The sequence below is a fragment of the Heloderma suspectum genome, chromosome 4, assembly GCF_057233095.1.
Source record: "Heloderma suspectum isolate Gila_16-S chromosome 4, 16-S_ref, whole genome shotgun sequence".
In the NCBI taxonomy this organism is placed as follows: domain Eukaryota; kingdom Metazoa; phylum Chordata; class Lepidosauria; order Squamata; family Helodermatidae; genus Heloderma; species Heloderma suspectum.
In genome coordinates, this window is record NC_139461.1 from 307591790 (window position 1) to 307611211 (window position 19422).

The 19422-nt window shown below is 45.3% G+C and overlaps 1 protein-coding gene across 4 annotated transcripts in view; it reads left to right on the plus strand.

The window, feature by feature from the left end:
• Window positions 1-19422, plus strand: part of RGS19 (regulator of G protein signaling 19) — a 72838-nt gene that overhangs the window by 17429 nt on the left and 35987 nt on the right. The window contains exon 1 of one of the 4 annotated variants that reach the window (XM_084854403.1): window positions 10040-10245. The exons of the other annotated variants lie outside the window; for them this stretch is intronic. The gene's annotated coding sequence lies outside the window, so the exon portion shown is untranslated. Of the gene's footprint in view, window positions 1-10039; window positions 10246-19422 lie in introns of those variants that run through there. 4 annotated transcript variants of the gene reach the window in all.

A 19422-nucleotide genomic window follows, 5' to 3' on the forward strand; every position in this document is an offset into this window, starting at 1 on the left:
GTGATGTCCATGTGTAGAGTCGCCTCTTGTACTGTTGGATATTAAAAGTACCCCATGTTAAAAAAAAAATTGTCCACAAATGTTTGACCTGAAATAACACTTAATGTGATTTAAATGTGATATTATATAGAAATTTTTATTGGAATATTTATACAAAATTAAAGACAACAGTAAGTACTTCCCATACATGGTTCAAACTGAAGAAAAAGGCAAAAGCACTGAAAGCTGTGGGCGAGTTCGGAGGCAGCCACCTATCTGCATAGGATTGCGCCCTAAAACTGCCAATATTGTATTTGCATTTGGCATCCATTCATTGTTACTAATTTATGAAATGGAAACTTTCCCACCCTACATTACTGACACCTTCCCTGCTACTAATATTTTTTTAAATACGTGCATCTGTCACATTTTATATTTATTTATCTTAAAACGTATATCCTGCCTTTCTAGGCAAAACGCCCACTCAAGATGCGTTTGGTCTAGCATCATGTCTAGTATTGCTGTATGTTAACCTGTGATTCTTGTTCATGTAGAAGCAAAAATGGATGAGAGGTTTATATAATGAAAGTGAACATTCTGGCCAGGGCAGGTTTTACATTCACAGCATATTACAAGCCTGACTGAAGCAACAGATGCTTCAATCCTGCTTGGAGAGCGTAATAGGTAATGTGCAGTGAAATCTCCCCAGCTGTGTATGCGTTGGTGTGCTCCGAAGGATTTTGGTGGCCCCTGTTGTGGGGCCTTCAAGTGCCCCGCATAGCATCTTGCACCACTCTGTGACTAGCTGGATCAATTCATACAAAAAAGTAATTATATGCAAATTTCATTAATTTGCATCATTGGTAGAGCTTGCCGAATTCAGCTTGTCTTGGCTCAGAATTGTGGATTTGTTAAAAAAAGAATGAGGTCCAACAACAGCCTTCTGTCACACACACTTGCCCACTGATCGCAATCCACACCAGCAGCTCTGCCCTTGGGTGCGTCTTGCAGGCTAAGCGAGTGGTACCAGAACATTTCCTGTGGTAGTGCCCAAATTATGGAACTCCCTCGCTAGAAAGGTTCGCCTGTCACCTTCCTTGCTCATGTCTTTAATGGCTTCTTGTGAAATTTGAGATCCCTTGTAATGGCCTCATTTGTTGCTTTTATACCTGCCAGTCTTGCTGTTTCATCTGCTGTAATTATTTTGTTATGTTTTTAATTGTATTATATTTAAGGTTTTCGGTGTAATTTGCCTTGAGGCCATTTGGCAAAAAGTGGGATCTAAATGCGATAGATAGTTCTGCCTGACAGCACACGAAGACCCGTAATAGACAGAAGATAGATCTGGATCTACTGGTAGTTTTCTGGGTAATCTGCAGTAGATCAGCAATGATTTCTGACACCCACTTGTTTAATAATAATAGCAGCAACAAAATAGCTCACCTCCCACCGTCAATAATACTGCTGAAATGAAAGCTTGGGGTAACCAGAGTGGATTTTGGTGTGGAAGGACTGTGAGTCCTGTTCAGTTCTGGTACTCAAAACAAATTCCTGGGCTCAGAATTCTTTAATTCCAAGTGTATGTCTTTTGCGCCAGACTATATATCAGCTAATGCCAGCCTGCTACCCTCCAGAATTCTGGGAGTTGGAGGGCGTCAGATTGGGGGAGGCTGATCTATATGAATTTCCTCTGTAAATTATGTATAGCCCACCCCCAGGCGGGCTATTCATAAAAGCCTTTCAAAATGTGTAATTCTCTCACCCCACATGCACACACTTTTTTTTTAAGGCTACACATGACAAATATAGACGTTTGTGGGCAGGCAGCCGGTAGCACATTAGCTGAGGAAAGAAGGGAAACGAAAAGCAAGGGAGAAAGGGGAAGATATATCCAACTGAATGCAGAGTTCCAGAGAATAGCAAGGAGAGACAACAAGGCCTTCTTAAATGAACAATGCAAAGAAATCGAGGAAAACAACAGAATGGGAAAGACTAGAGTTCTTTTCCAGAAAATCAGAGATCTCAAGGGAACATTTTGGGCAAAGATGGGCATGATAAAGGACAAAGAAAGCAGGGACCTAACAGAAGCAGATGAGATTAAGAAGAGGTGGAAAGAATACACAGAAGAACTATACAGGAAAGATCTGAATGTCCCTGATAGCCATGATAGTGCGGTCACTGAACTTGAGCCGGACATCCTCGAGAGTGAAGACAAGTGGGCCTTAGGAAGCATTGCTAACAACAAAGCTAGCGGAGATGACAGTCTTCCAGCTGAGCTATTTAAAATCCTCAAAGATGATGCTGTTAAAGTGCTGCACTCAATATGCCAACACATTTGGAACACTCAGCAGTGGCCACAAGACTGGAAAAGGTCAGTTTACATTCCAATTCCAAAGAAGGGCACTGCCAAAGAGAGTTCAAACTACCGCACAATTACGCTCATTTCACATGCCAGCAAAGTTATGCTCCAAATCCTACAAGCTAGGCTTCAGCAGTATGCGAACCAAGAACTACCGGAAGTACAAGCTGGGTTTCGAAGAGGCAGAGGAACTAGAGATCAAATCACCAACATTCGCTGGATCATGGAGAAAGCAAGAGAATTCCAGAAAAACATCTATTTCTGCTTCATTGACTACGCTAAAGCCTTTGATTGTATGGATCACAACAAACTGTGGCAAATTCTTAAAGAGATGGGAGTACCAGACCACCTTACCTGTCTCCTGAGAAACCTGTACGAGGGTCAAGAAGCAACAGTAAGAACCGGACATGGAACAACCGAGTGGTTCAAAATTGGGAAAGGACAATATACGACAAGGCTGTATATTGTCGGCCTGCTTATTTAACTTATATGCAGAGTACATCATGAGAAACGCTGGGTTGGATGAATCACAGGTCGGAATTAAGATTGCCAGGAGAATTATCAACAACCTCAGATACGCAGACGATACCACCCTAATGGCAGAAAGCGAAGAGGATCTCAAGAGCCTCTTGTTGAGGGTGAAAGAGGAGAGTGCAAAAGCTGGTTTGAAATTCAACATTAAAAAAACGAAGATCATGGCATCTGGCCCCATCACTTCCAGGCATATAGAAGGGGAAGAAATGGCAGCAGTGACAGATTTTATTTTCTTGGGCTCCAAGATCACCACAGATGGTGACTGTAGCCATGAAATTAAAAGACGCTTGCTCCTTGGGAGGAAAGCTATGGCCAACCTAGACAGCATAGTAAGAAGCAGAGACATCACCTTGCTGACAAAGGTCCGTATAAGCAAAGCTATGGTTTTCCCAGTAGCAACGTATGGCTGTGAGAGCTGGACTTTAAGGAAGGCTGAGCGCCGAAGAATGGATGCTTTCGAACTGTGGTGCTGGAGAAGACTCTTACTAGTCCCCTGGACTGCGAGGATGTCAGATCAGTCCATCCTAAAGGAAATCAACCCTGAGTGCTCATTGGAAGGACAGATACTGGAGCTGAAGCTCAGATATTTTGGCCACCTAATGCGAAGAGAAAACTCCCTGGAAAAGACCCTGATGCTGGGAAAGATTGAAGGCAAAAGGAGAAGGGGATGGCCGAGGATGAGATGGCTAGATAGCATCACTGATGCAATGAATATGAACTTCAGCATGCTCCAGGAGAGAGCGGAGGACAGGAAGGCCTGGCATGCTGTGGTCCATGGGGTCACGGAGAGTCGGACACGACTTAACGACTGAACAACAACAACAAAATTTTTACAGGCTTATTTGCGAAGCTGGATTTGCTAACCGGAAGAACTACCACTAACAAGAAAACACAGATGGTCTCTGGGTAAATGCGCATACCAAAAAAGAAAAGAAAAACAAGCTGCTTCATCATGTATTGCTAGAAGCTCCCCCTCCCCCCCCCCCATTAGCACTTGGTAGTGAGGAAGTCTCATTTGGAGGCTTGGAGAGACAAATGGGTGATTATACGCATCTTTCTCGGAATCAAATTTCAAGACTGCTATTTACTAGCTAGGTGGTGCTTGTAGAACCCAGCTGAGGTGTAGTGGTCAGAGTGTGTTCTCAGGACGTAACTGATAGGGAGGGGTTGAAAGTGTGCCTAGAAGCTGAATATCCTAGCTCCTGCCCAGATCACAAGTGCCACGCATGGAACAGACTGCAGCATCCAAGGCCATGCTGATGGAGTGTACAGTGATTGGAAATTGTGTGACTGTACTGGGATTTCACTGGGCCGTAGAGACTGCAAAGAGCCAACGTAGCAATTGTGGTTTAGGGATGGGAGAACGGCTGATCTGAAGTGACTTGTATTTTTTAAAACAACAAAAATGTTTTATTTTTGTCTCGCTCTCATGCCACCCCATTCATTAGTCAAGAGTGTATTGGAGGCATATAGTTTACCCAGCAATGAGGGCTGCCGTGGAAATATATAATTAGTTCTCAGGATTCCCCTCATTTCCATATTTAATTGTAGCAATGCCTTTTAAAAAGGAGATCTCTCTCTTTGCCTCTTCTGTGGCTCATCTGAGGCTGCCACCCGTTCATAATTTTCATGGAGTGTTTGTATTCCAGGACATCTTATGGAGAGCATCTCTCCAATTTTTTTTCTGTTACACCAGAATGTCGTGGGCTGTGCAGCCAGCTCCTATGCAGCATCGTGTGGGGTTTGGTGGGGCTTATTTCCAAGGATATGTGCTCTGTACTGCCGTCCCAGAGCCCTTAACTGCGTGTTGGATTGAAGCTAATGTCTTCACTTCTGCAGAAAGCAAAGAGCAACTGCAACTTTTTTTAAAGGACTGATAAAGGTGAGTTGTTTTGTAGAAATTTACTGCATTTCTGAAAGCCAGAATTACTGGCAATGGTGAATGATACAATGACTGCTAAGTATCAGTGAGATGTTTTCCACCACTATATTTAATAAAATAAACATGTTACCAGATATCTGTGGTTAGAAAAAGCCCCTTGAAGGCATCCTTGTGACTCACATGGTTAACAGCCAGCCTACCCATAATAGGAGACCGGGCACGTGTGGTTGTAGAGCACACGCTTTGCTTACAGAAGGTCCCGTTCTTAGTCACAGCACCTCTAGTTAAAAAGTAGGAAATGTTTCTTCCTAAAACACCCACTGTCAGAGTTGAAAATATTTATTATTTATTTACAGTATTTTTACCCCACTCTTCCATCAAAAAAGGCTTACAAAGATTAATAATGAGACAGTCCCTGCTATCACTGTTACAGTCTAAAAAACATGACACAAAAGGAAAAGGGATTTGGAGGGAGGAGAAAAAAAGCGGAATTCAGACACCAGTTCTTAGTTTTGAAGTTCTTATAGGTGCTCCTTCTGGCAGGGAAAGGCGAAAATAAGCTCCGTGCAGCTGTCCCTTCACTTGCCAAGATGTTCTTCCGGGGAGGCAGCCTCCCACTGGCCATTGGTTCTCTGGCCAAAGGAACTGTGCGTTCCTTCTGGCATGGAGGGGTGACTAGATGTTTGTGGGCCCAGAAAGCTGGAACAGGTAACACTGATTTGCATCAGATGTACCAATTGTTGTTGTTGTTGTTCAGTCGTTCAGTCGTGTCCGACTCTTCGTGACCCCATGGACCATAGCACGCCAGGCCTTCCTGTCCTGCGCTCTCTCCCGGAGCGTGCTCAAGTTCATATTCATTGCATCGGTGATGCTATCTAGCCATCTCATCCTCTGCCGTCCCCTTCTCCTTTTGCCTTCAGTCTTTCCCAGCATCAGGGTCTTTTCCAGGGAGTTTTCTCTTCGCATTAGGTGGCCAAAATATTGGAGCTTCAGCTTCATTATCTGTCCTTCCAATGAGTGGTCAGGGTTGATTTCCTTTAGGATGGACTGATTTGACCTCCTTGCAGTCCAGGGGACTCGTAAGAGTCTTCTCCAGCACCACAGTTCGAAAGCATCAATTCTTTGGCGCTCAGCCTTCCTTATAGTCCAGCTCTCACAGCCATACATTACTACTGGGAAAACCATAGCTTTGATTAGACGGACCTTTGTCGGCAAGGTGATGTCTCTGCTTCTTACTATGCTGTCTAGGTTTGCCATAGCTTTCCTCCCAAGGAGCAAGCGTCTTTTAATTTCATGGCTACAGTCACCGTCTGCGGTGATCTTGGAGCCCAAGAAAGTAAAATCTGTCACTGCTTCCATTTCTTCCCCTTCTATATGCCAGGAAGTGATGGGGCCAGATGCCATGATCTTAGTTTTTTTAATGTTGAGTTTCAAACCAGCTTTTGCACTCTCCTGTTTCACCCTCAACAAGAGGCTCTTTAGATCCTCTTCGCTTTCTGCCATTAGGGTAGTATTGTCTGCATATCGGAGGTTGTTGATAATTCTCCCAGCAATCTTAATTCCAACCTCTGATTCATCCAACCCGGCATTTCAGCCCCGCTGAGAGTGCTGGTGTTAACCTTTAAAGTCCTAAACGTCTTGGGACCAGGTTATCGAAAGGACTGCCTTCACCCACATGACCCTGCCCTTATATTAAGATCAGCTTCAGTGGTCCTGCTTGTGTACCTTCTCAGCAGGGCCCCAAGGCTGTGGAACTCCCTTCTGAATGAATTACACTTGGTTCCTTCAGTGCAGGCTTTCAGACAGCAAGCAAAATGACAGGTGGTGTCAATAACAGAAAGCCTTGTCAAAAAGAGAAGGCCTTAGGCCACCACCAGAAAAACAGCTGGGAGGAGACTACACAAAGGTCCCTTGGCAGCATGGGTGCTGCCCTGCTCTTTCCAGAGGCTAACCTAGGAATACAGGAAGCGGCCTTCTGCTGTGTTAAGTCCTTGGTCCATCTAGCCCAGTATTGTTGACACTGATCAGCAGCGGCTCTCCGGGGTTTCAGGCCTACCTGGAGATGCCGGGGATTGTACTTGGGACCTTCCGCATGCAAAGCAGATGTTCTGCCACTGAGTCACAGCCCTTCCCCTAACCTCTCCATGTGGTGGAATCTGGAGCAGGACCTCCTCAGAAGATCTCAAGTGCTGGGGGAGCGAGCTGGAGGGCGAGGGTGTTGGTTCATATGGGAGGAGTTCTAATCCTGACCTTGATCCCTGCTTTCTTAGAAGGCCATTATAAGAAATTACCATTAGAACAGCGTTCTTGTGTGTTTTGTAAGACCGTTACTGAGGTTATTGTCCATTATGCTATTCAATGCCCTCTTCGTAAGGATCCACGTGAAAAATATGTCCTTGAGTTTAGGCTCAGGAAGAATTTCTGAGGATGTTACACCTAAGTGAATTTGTATGTTTTCTGTTGCTTGATCCTGAAAATTCCGTTACTTTACGTGTTTCCTTATTTGTGCTGGCAGCCAGGAAATTGAAAGCTGACTTTGTTGCTCAACTCTGAATGTCCGTTCTGTTTTTGCTATGGCTTATAGCTAAACAATAACGTTACTCCTGCTGCTACTACGAATCCTGACTAGAGATGTGAAGGCGCAGAAAAAAAACAGAAAAATTTTGAAAAACCCTGTTTTTTTCTGAGGACCGTTTTTGTTTTGTTTTTCTGAAAAATTGAACAGCTTTGGATTATGAAATATTTTCTTTTAGAATTTCAGACAAAGTAGCTATATATTGTTACCTAGCCGTTATTCCCCCCAAAATGATTTCTTAAAACAATGTAATGAGAACGCTTTTATAGAAAGACTAGATACGTAAAATGTCTGGAAATAATGAAGCCATGGGGAAAAATGTTTTTTTTAATCCTCTCTTTAAGATTCCCAGCATAGTTATTTCTTTCATTCCATATTAAAATTATTGATTTAAAGTATATTTTACTGATTGACATTTATGCTCAGTTTCCCAACATGTGAGTAGAGTCACCATTGTGCATTCTTGACAGTTTAGGTTTTGTTCTGTAGAGTCCTGTGTTTCAGTCATTTAATGTAGTTCTAATCTATTCAGACAATAATAATTATACATTTACTAACTGAGTTTACTTTTAAAAGCTTTTAAATATAATGATAATTTTATGAGCAAATTGAGTTATACATAAAATAACTTTAGGAACAGAAAGGCTGTTTTATGTTCCTAAAGCAGCCCTCCCCAACCTTATGCCCTTTGGATGTTTTGGACTACAGTGCCCAGCATTCCTGACCATTGGCCATGCTGCCTGAGGCTGATGGGAGCTGAAGTCCAAAATATCTGGAGGGCACCAGATTGGGGAAGGTTGACTTAAAGCAACAAAGTGACTTTAGATCTGTAAAGAGCGCTAAAAAAATAAATACTGCTTATTTTTCCCCCAAAATTTCCGTTTTCCCCTAAGGGAAGAAAATGGAAAAAAAGCCTAGGTTTTTTCCCCCATAGCCTCAAAATTTCCAGAAATTTTACATTTGTAATCCTGACCCAAGCTGTTTAGGGGTTTAAAGGTCAAAACCAGCATATTTGAATTGGGAATGGAAACAAACTGGCACCCGGTATATTTGGCTTAAAAACGGTAAATTATGAGAATTTGGATCCACACTAGTTCACAAGCAGGCCGTCCCACTGTGCATGAGTTACCTCATTTTTATTTATTTATTATTAAATTTATTAATCGCCCATCTGGCTGGTCACCCAGCCACTCTGGGCGATGTACAACATACAATAAAACAGTTTAAAACAATAAAATTCTACAATAAAAACATTTTCTAAAATACCCTAACCCACCCCAAATGCCTTCCTGAACAACCACGTTTTTAACGCACGACGGAAGCTCATTAAAGAGGGGGCATGACGGAGTTCCCTAGGGAGGGAGTTCCACAGAGTGGGGGCCACCACAGAAAAGGCCCTCTCCCTCGTCCCCACCAGTCTAGCTGTCCTGGCTGATGGGACAGAGAGAAGGCCATCCGAGGCTGATCTTGTTAAGCGGCCTGTCTGGTGCTGCTGGAGGCGCTCCTTAAGATAGGCTGGCATCATGCCTTACAGTGGTCTTATCTGGAAATCATGACGCCCAAATGACAGCAGCGAGGTCTCTAGCTTCCAGTAGTGGGCAAAGCAGTCACATCAGCCAAAACTGGTGAAAGGCACTCTGGGCCATAGATGCCACCTGAGAATCCAGGAACAATGCTGGGTCCAGCAGTGCTGCCAGGCCACAGACTGGATCCTTACAGCAGAGTGCAGTTCTGTCCAGAATGGGTATGCCCACAACGAGCCAATCCACTGAGTCCCTGTGAATTAAGGGGTAACAGATAGGTTGCGCCTCTCCTTCTGAGCATGAACACCCCTTACTGGTTGCGGGGCTCTCACGAGAGCTCCGCCAACTGGCCGGAGCCCTGCAACAGCAAGGCTAAGGAGAAGAGGGTGTGGCATGAGGGAAACAGGGCAGGTGGCTGCTCCAGAGAGCCCCCCCTGCCGCGCTCTCAATACGGCAAATGCCACCGTGGGAGAGGGCAACAGGCCCTTCTGGCAGGGGCAGGGCAGTGGGGGAGAGCAGCACAATTTGCCACTCCTTCCGCTCCGCTGCCTGATGCGGGCACCCCAGTCTGCCTCATGATAGGGCTGGCCTTGAAGAGCTGTGTTTATTTGTTCATTCTTTTTTGAAAACCAGTGTGAGAGGTTGGAGAACCAAGGAAAATGCATTTTGCACTTCTTTCTGCTGGTTGCCAAAAAGGTGTTGCAGGGTAACAAGGGAATGGAACACCAAACTTTCTTCTTCCAAGCCACAGCATTGGGGAACACCCCCCTCTCTTTTCTTATTCTGTGTATTAAGTGAACGGAGCATCAGACTCTCGTTCAAACTCTGCCACGCTCTTCTCCCCCTCAACCTATGTATATTTGCTCATTCTTGTGTTTTAACCCAGGTTGTGGTGGTGGTGGGTTGGCGGGGAATGAGGAAAGAGTGTGCAGATGAAGTGAAACATCTCTCTACTTCTTACTGAAAAGTGTTGCAGCGTGACGAGAGAATGCAGTGCGACGCTCTCTCGTTCCTGAACCCAGCAGCCCAGACCCCACCACACTCTTCTTTTTCTCAGCCACTTCCTCTCCTCATTCTCTGTGTGGCCACTGGTTTTTCCTGTCTCTAGGAAGCCTTCATGAGAGATTTGAAGTAGCTGGGGTTTCCCAAAAAAGGACTTCAGTGTTGCATTTGATTATGACACTTCCTTTGCCACTCCCTTTCCTGTTAAGTAACAAGACTTTCCCTCTCCCGTGTGTGTGTGTGTGTGTGTGTGTGTGTGTTCCGCCACACCTCTAGTCAGTACGTCTGACCTTTTTTTAAAACGTACTATGCCAAGCCCTGTAAGCAGGCATCAGTCTGTTTGGAGGGTCCTTCAGGATGGCTAGATGGAAACCTGCCAGCTTTGGAACAGGTATGGTAGCTGTACAAGCCTGCAACCCTCGCCTTGCTCTGGTTGGAAAAAGCCAATCATTTGCATTTCACACTTAGGCGGTGTCTCTACACCTGCCTATTGTTAGCAGCCTGCAGTTCAGGGGTGGGATTTGCCTAAGGCAGCTTTGCAAATAAAGCCCGTTAAGTTTTTGTTTTTGTTTTTTATTAGCCACCTGCCCATACCTCCATGTGTTAGTTGTTGTGGCACTTCAACAGCTGGGAATGGGGCCAGGGGTGGGGTGGGGGGAGTGGAAAACTACAGCACAGCTTTCTTTCTGTTTTCAAAAGCTTCCTTGCTTAAGGCAGCCCTTACTAGCTACAGGCCATCAGGCAAGTGGCTACTTACCAACCTGATCTCAGCATATGTCTGCCATAGCCATCTCTCTCCCCACACCCTTCACCCATCCCCATCATAACTGTATTGGAGTTGACTCCTGGATAATTTCCATCCATACACAATGTGTATTTCACAGTGACCAGGGCTGGGAAAATTCCAAGCTCCTGGTCTCCCAGAAGCGTGATGCTGGTAACTTTTAAGAATAATTATGTTCAAAGCTGGAAAAATATTTCAAATTCCAGTTTAGAGTGGTATGACCCCTCCTTGTCTCAGTGTGATTCTTTCCTCCAAACCTTCCTCTCATATCCTTCTTGCCTAGTTTTACTTTCCATGCCTTTATTCATTTATTTAGTACTGATTTTGCTAGTTTCCATTTTATTTGCTTCCCCCCACCACATGATCATATATGTGTAGGCTTCTACATGGATTCTCATGTTGATGTTTAGGATTGAGCAGATGCACAATATTTCAGACAGAGCATAGAAATAATCCAGATTGTAAGGGTTATGCTCACGGCATGGTTGCACAAAATTGTGTGCGTTGCACAAAATTGAAGCGTTTCCTATGTGTGGTGTTGGCTCAGTGCTAACCATAGCAGCAACCCTCTCTTTTTTCAGGGGGCTTTGTTGGTGTGGCTAAAGATTAATCTCAAGCCATGTGGGTGTCATTTCACAATGAAGGGCTTCCCATGTGGAAAGACATCCATATACTTTGTCATCACCTCCTCTACAGTCTGGCAGTAACTGAGATCAACCTTTGGTGATTTGGGAGGAAATCTCAGCTGACTGGAGTGTAGTGGGTAGCGACCCGGGAGACGCCCAGTTATGGTACGCTTTCATCAGAGAGATCTGCTGAGGATCCATGTTGTTCTCTTTTCGGTATTGGGCAAAGACATTTTATTTTCCAAGACTTTATAAAAAGTAAATTAGCCCAGGATTTATCGATCCGATGCTGTTTTTATCTATTGCTTTTAAGTTTGTTGTGAAATTGTGTGTTTATGTGTTTCTGCTGCTGATCATTTTATTGATATATTTGATGTAAGCTGCATTAGAAAATTCTGCTTGAAAGACAGGGTACAACATTTCTTAATAAATAATTTTTAAAACCTAGTGGTAATCACATTACAACCATCAAGTTTAGAATTATTATTTTTTTCTGAGTGATTCAGCGAAATAATTTACACATTCGAATTCTCAATAATTAGTGTGCTTCTCCTTAGTTGGTTTTAATCTAATTGTCCAACAAGCTGATCCATGATATACTAAGGCAGTCCTCTTTCTCCAACATAGTGGCTTCCAGATGTTCTTCCAGATGTTCCCATCAGCCCCAGCTAGCGTGGCCAATAGTTGGGAATTCTGGGGGTTGTAGTCCAACACATCTGGAGGGTGCCAGGTTGGGGAAGACTGTACTAAGGATGTAATCAGCGAATTTCCTTCTTCCCTTAATTAGTGACCTTGTATTATATATGTTCTTCCTTTTTTGTTTGTATTTTTAATTTTATTTCCAAATAAAATTCTTTGTTGGACACAGAATAGAAAAGAAGCGGGGGGAATTAGCCCCTGGTTTCTGGACTGTGAAAATTCTCAGAAAGTGTGTTTGGGTTGTTCAGGAAACGAGCAAGTGAGGCCATGGTTGAGCCTTCTGTTAGGCCAGGCCAGGCAGCCTACCTCACATGGCAGTGTTTGTGGAACCACTAAAGGAGAGGGGTGCTCAGAGGAGAGAAGAGTTTCATTCGGATATTCAGCCTCAGTCACCAAAATCTCTTGGACTGTCTCTGGACAGAAGGCAAGATTTCATCTAGAAACTGGCATTTTACTAGATGTACTGTGGCAGAGAACGATAGCTGGAACTACTGCAGTATCAGTCACCAGTAAATAATTAAAACACACATGCATGTGCACTGTGGATGTGCAAAATTGTGGCGCCTGTTGTGCTTGTAACGTGCTTCTTGTCTGTTCTAGTACTAAGCTGTTTTTGCTGCTGGGGTTTAAAAAGACTGCATGCCACCATTGCTTCCCCCAGTCAGAGACCGAAATGAACAAGGTGCATCCTGAGAAGCCCTGCGTGTGGGTTGCCTGAGGAGGGTGCCGGTTTCCACCACTTGATATGGGGGCGGGGGGGTGAGATCCATTTAAATAAAGCAAATGTGGTGTAGTGGTTAGAGCAGCCTTCCCCAACCTGGTGCTCTCTAGTTGTTTTGGACTACAACTTCCAGCCATGCTGGGAGCAGTGGAGGGTGGTGGCTCCGATGTCAGAGGGGCGATAAATCCGCTCCAGGTTTCAGTCAGTCACACCTTGGCTAGCTTCTTTAGAGTTCTGACTGAGCCCCAGAGCGAATTTACCCCCTCACTGACATTAGCGCCACCTGCTCCCAGCATTCCTGATCATTTCCATGATGGCTGGGGCTGATGGGAATTGAAATCCAAAACATTTAGAGGGCCTCAGGTTGGGGAAGCCTGGGTTAGAGTCAGGCTGTGTGGGGAACCGGGTTCAAATCCCCACTCAGTCATGAAGCCCACTGGGTAACTTCAGACCAATTGCTGCCTGGCCGCCTAAACTACCTCACAGGTTTGTTGTGAGGGGTTAAATGGGTGCTGGCCTGAGCTCCCTGGTGGGAAGGGTGAGATAAAAATGCCATTAAATATTTTTAAAAATGTCATGAAAAGCACTTCAGATACAGCTCCCAGAAAGGGAGGAAGCAGCATAACAAGAACATTAGTTATTGGGCCAATTAGAAATGTAATTAATAATAATAATAATAATCGTTTCTCTCAACCCCTTGGTGTCCCTCGCACCAGTGCCTGTGTGGGGTGATTTATTCCCACCCCATCCATGGTCGGAGGGACAGGCAAGCATTGAACTGAGTGGGTACTTGCACCCCTCACCGCATAGCACCCTGGAAGAAAGCGGTGTAGCTTCCACTCCCTTAGTGAGAGGATTGGGCCCTGCCCTCCTCCAGTGGACTCCTGTGTGACATGGACTGGAGGGGGTGGGGACACATCGTTGCTCTGTGGGCGTGGAAGGTGCGCTTTTTTCTTGCTTCCTTCCCCTCAGAGATTGCTCACAGCCTGTTGCCTGAATCAGGGGCTTCACCATAGTTGGATTCAAAGCCCAAGTTCAAGTGCTGGAGCCGTAATAGATCAATTCTTCAGGATCAATCGGTGAATGTCCATTTGACCTTTGCACGCTGCTACCGCGATGTTCAGTCTGCCATTTTGTGTCCCTCAGTAGCTATGTGGAAAGCCGAAAACTTCTAAAACTTGCTTTACCTCCCGGAGGTCTGTGCATTCAAGCTGAATGCTCACGCCTCTTCTTTTTAATGAGTTTGGGAATGTTTACATTTTCCTCACTGGAGTTATAAAGTTAGTTCCTTATGAATAACCCCCCTAATGCAATGTCTAAAGGCCAAAGTAGACATTCTTATTTCTATGTAAGCATGCACAGGCCCCATTCAGATCAGGACCATGGCAATTAAGCTTCCCCCCTCCCTTTGCCATGCCAAAATTCCACCCCACCCTGTTAAAAAAGGAAAACATCTCCATGGATTTCAAGAGTCTGGGGTGCGTAATGAGCAGAGCATGCTTTCCTAAACGGGGGGAGGGTTCTCCCCGCCCCCATGTGGTGGAATTTCAGGCAGAAAATAGGTGGGGAGAAGCTTAAGCCCTCCTTTCCTAAAGTGCCATGGCCCTGCTCCAAATCAGGGTTGCGCATGCTTGCAGGAGAGTAAGGAATACATAGGTCCGCTATGTGTGATTAGGAGAATGTTCAGTTTGGCTGTACGGTTTTGCCCGAATAGAGGCTGGTGGTATGACATATTGAGTCCTCAAGTACGTCACTTCTGTGTAGCTCACACGTACAGAAGCATGTGTAGCTGACATGGTGTCAGCCCAACCCACCAGTCAGTAGTGATCCTTGTTGGTATAAGCCAGACTTCTTCAACCTGGTGCCCTCCAGATGTGTTGGTGCCCTCAACACATCTGGAGGGCACCAGGTTGGGAGAGTCTCATGTAGGGTGTGGTTGGCTAAAAAAAAAGAGAGGGAAAAATGGAAGCACATCACACAAAGAATCAGCTTCTAGGTTCCCCGCCACGATCACCAGTAAAGTCAAAAACAGTTTTATTCATCCCGGCATTTTAAATTCCGTTGGCTGATGCGCTGTTTTTTCTCTGCTGCTTCAGCTTTGTGTGTTGTTGTTTTGTGGGTATTGTAAATGCTTATTTTGTTGTAAACCAGACCTAGCAGGATTAAGGGTGGAATATAAATATTTAAAATAAATACATACCCTCTCCCCAGTACGAAGTCTGCTTTTTCCTAAAGGAATACAAGTTGCTGATGGTTTCAGAGAACGAACACACACACACACACAGCACTTGACTTATTTACCCCTCAGTTGTTAAACTCAGTATTCCTTCCTTAAGATTTAAATCAGACAAGTACCAATGCCTGAAAAGCATTTTTATAAAGGGCTGGCTGGCTGGGGGATGCTGGGAATTGTAGTCCAAAACATCTGGGGGTTGCCAGGTTGGGGAAGGCTGTTAAAAGCAAGGTATGATTGTCAAAGTTATGAATCTTTGCTTTAAAAGAAATGTGGTGCTGAGTCTGATTTATCCTGTGTAAAGTACATCACTGTAGTTATTTTGAAGTGTAGAGAAGTAACCTTAAAAAATGTTCTTAAACCACGCTTTTTAATTGAAGAATGGGGGGTTGTTGCATTTTGATTTGACATGTTTGTGTTTTAATCTTGAAATACCCCAAACTGCCTCTTAAATTTTATTGAGAATCTTGTTCCCTGCTCCGAAACATTAAACTGGCTGTTTCACTGTGGCCATTCCACTGGGAATAATTTTTCTTCTACCCAAGTTCTTTAATTTAGGGCACAATCCTATGCATGTTTAGACAGAAAAAAGTCCTACAACTCCCAGTTGGCTGGGGCAAGTTGGGAGTTGTAGGACTTTTTTCTGTCTAAACATGCATAGGATTTCACCCTTAATTGGGGAAGTATAGTATGGGCTGCTGATGACGTATTTTTTGGCCGAATTGGGATGTCATGTTGCCCAGTCACCAAGCCACAATTTAGCAGTTGGTCAGCTGTGACCACTGAACTGGGCATCGTTATCTGTTGCATGTGACTGCAGGTTTCCCAGAACAAAACAGAGTCCCTTTTTAAAAGGAAAAAAAAACACAGGCCCTATTTTTTTGTCTTGGGAAATTTCCACATTTGCAGGCTGTTCCTCTTCACAATTAACACACTCTCTCTTCTTCCTCTTTTTCATGGGTGTTTTGAGATAACTGTCAGTATTTTAGCTACCCAAAATGAACTTCCTTATTTGCTGGGCTTCTCTGTAGAACAGCCGTCCCCAACCCGGTGCCCTCCAGATGTGTTACAGTGCAAGTCTCAGAACTGGGGAGGTATAGTCCAACACATCTGGAAGGCACCAGATTCGGGAAAGTTGGTGTAGAGACTCAGTAGAGATGTGTGTGCTTGGTGGACCAGGCATGGATGGTGGTTCACCATGTCCTTTATAAGCCTCTTACGTCTTTGCTTCTAGCCTGAGGACTACAAAATCAATGGAGTTGTATCTTGCTTGGCAGGTTACAATGCCACAGTGGGTCATGAGTGGTCCAGGCCTGTCACAGTGCGAAAATCAATACCCTGGAGTAAGGAAGAGTTTGGCATCTTAGGTTGGAAAAAGGCACGTTGTGGTTGTAAGCACAAGGGGGTGGGGAGTATGTTTTTTATATATTCAGGGCAGCCTTCTGCAAAGTAGTGTCCTCCAAATGTGTTGGACTATAACTCCCAGCATGCCTAGTCACCATGGCCATTGGTTGTGGGAGTTGCAGTCAAACACATCTGGAGGGCACCAGGCTGGGGGAAATTTGATTTAGGACATTTGTGTCCTGCCCTTCCTCCAAGGACTGGAGGTTTTCATCTCATTTCATCCCTTTGACAGCACTGTGAGATAGGTTAAAGTAGGGAAAGGTGACTTGCTCAAGGACCGAAGGACACATTACATACATACATGTGTTAAAAAGCCACTCTGGCAGTGGAGGAGAGGCAATGCTTTTAACTCTTCCAGATGGAGCCGCTTTGTAATGTCCCATCTAGCCCAATATTCCTACTCAGACTGGCAGCAGCGGTCCAGCGTACCCACTATAGGTCTTTTCTACCTCCTCTCCTTTTAACTGGAAGTGCTGAGCGGTAACCTCAACATGTCCTGCAAACAAAGGAAATGCAACACCACTGAGCGACGATGGGCCCCCCTTTCACTGCCTGTTGCTTTTCTACTAATTCAGTCTCCCCAAACCACTTCCTCCTAACGCAGAGTTCAAAACCTCATCGGGAAGGACTGGTTTTTCCAGTTGTGACAGATTTTGTCCAGATTTTGTGACAGATCTGCTGGTGGTGGGGCAGCACAGTTGGCGGTGTTCTCTCCGCGCCCCCCGCCCCACTGCTCAGCCCCCAGCTGCCCCACCCTTATCGGAGGCTCTGAGCAAGAGCTCAGGAAGCAGCAGCTGAAGCAGGGATGTCGAACCTCTTTCAGTCTGAGGGCCAAGGTTAATTTCAGAGAAGCTGAATTTCAGTGGCAGGCGGGGCTGAAGGCAAAATGGGGCGAGGCAAAAGGGACAGGACCAACATACCAAAAATGCCAGCATATTTTAGCTTGAAGCTGTTACTGCCAGTAACTAGGCCTTGGGAGAGGCATTTCGAGTAGAGCTGTGCGCAGAGGGCCTCTCAAAATTCTCCAGCCTATTTGTGGGCAGAGAAACGGGGGGGACAATTTCACCGAATTTCTCTTAGGGGAGGAGAAATTCTCCAACAGTTTCTCGCAGGTAGGACTCACTATTGACAGGGGTTGTAGCTCAGGTCCTTTCCTTTTTCCTCGGGGGTTTTGGTTAACTGCACTGCTTCTGTAGGTAGCAACACCATCAACTGTGTCGAGGCTTCCACTTTTCTGAGGCAGAATTTTGGATTTCTTTTGGTGGTATTTTTGAGCTTACCGAATCACTGCGAGGGGGCCGAGGGGGCCGTGTGTGGCTTACCTCCCTACCACACATCTTTCTGTGGATCTGCAGCCTCCCAGGCCACCTGCACTTCCTGATCTGAAAAAGCCCCATGGGAGGAATTGCTTCATGATGCCTTCCTCATGTTGGCTTTAACTGAAGTGCGGGAAGCCAAGGGGGCTACAGGCTGCCACAGGGATTACTGTACAATGACAGACAGGACACTCATGTGCACTCCTCAGCCACCTCACAAGTCAGGTAAGCACAAGAACCCCCAACCCAACCCACGAGCATTTCTCCAAAATTTCTCCTCCTCTGAATTTCTTTTCGCAAGCAATTTCTTTTCTATCAACTTGAATGAGAATGGTCAAAAAAATGTGGGAGAAATGTGCAATACAGCACTAATTTCAACCATTTTGGGGGGGGGGGGGACTTCACAAGAGCCAGGAAACCACCAAATGACTGGTGGCTGAGGGAAAGGAGGTGAGGCCAGGGGAAGGAGGCATGGCCTTCTGTGAAACCCTAGAGGGTTGGATTGGGACGCCGGGCAGGGTGGATTTACGCCCACGGGCCTGAGGTTCAACACCCCTGAGCTAAAGGAAGGAGCCGCTCTCTCTTTCATATCAATGTCTCTAGAACTAGCCAGGGAGTTCCCACTGAGCATGTATAGGGGATGGGAGCACTCCTGCTAACCAAATTGGCCTTCTTAGTGTTCTTTTGCCCATCCCTGCCAGTGATGCACTCCCATGCACTCATCCACTAAACGGACAGTCGGCATAGGGCTGGAAGGCGGGGAGTCTCCCAGACTGAAAGGGGGAAAGTCAGTTAACAAGCATCCCCAGCCTGAAGGCTTTTTGATGCCGGAGGCAGAAAATCTTAATTGCAGTGCTCCCCCCACCCCACCAGGTTGGTAAAAATATAATAGTAAAATAAATAATTGACGTTTTGCTGCTCTCTGATTGTACCCCAAAATCTGTCTCCTGAGATGGGCCACGTCGCCCTATCATAATGCAAGGAAGGCAGAATATAAATGTGACAAATAGATAAATGAAGTTGGAGAGGGTGGGGTTAAGAATGTGAGAAACTTTGACCCAGAAGATTGAAGTGGGGGCAAGGGCGGGAAGCATGTTGATAGTATTTGGAGACTTCTTGGGCGGGGGGGGGGGTGTCTTCATTCCTTTCCTTCTCACAAGGGAAGGGCAAGAAATGATGGCTATGACTTAGCAAAAATATTGGGTGTTTATGTATTTTATGCAACTGCACATCATTTTTCCTGTCACTTTTCATTGCTGCCCTCACCCCAATGCTGAATTGCAGTCTTTTTTTTCCCTTTGCTTCAATTACATACTTTTAAAAAGTGGTTGGCATAGTTGAAAAAGAAGAGGGAAAATAGATTTACACCCTGCATAACCTTTTTTTTTTTGTAATTGTGGCCAATGGGCTTAAACTCAGTGAAGGTTGGTGGCTGCGATGTCAGTGGGGAGGTAAATTCTCCCCAGCTTTCAGTCAGAACCAGTCAGACCTCTGAAGGAGCTCTCCAAGGTGCAGAAGCAGCTTGAATAGTTCCCTTAGAGTTCTGACTGAAACCTGGAATGGATTCACCACCCCATTGACGTCGCAGCCAACAGCCTCCACTGCTTAAACTACAGAGAGGAAGATACTGGCACAACTTGTTAGCTATGGCCAAGCGCAAAGGAGACGATGTGCGCATGAGAGACAAAACTGCCTGCAAAGCTGGAACCAAGGGTGTTTTGCTGATTGATGCCATAGTCAGTCCTAATGCTGATGAGGCAAGCTGTGACTTGAGTTTCAGATCAG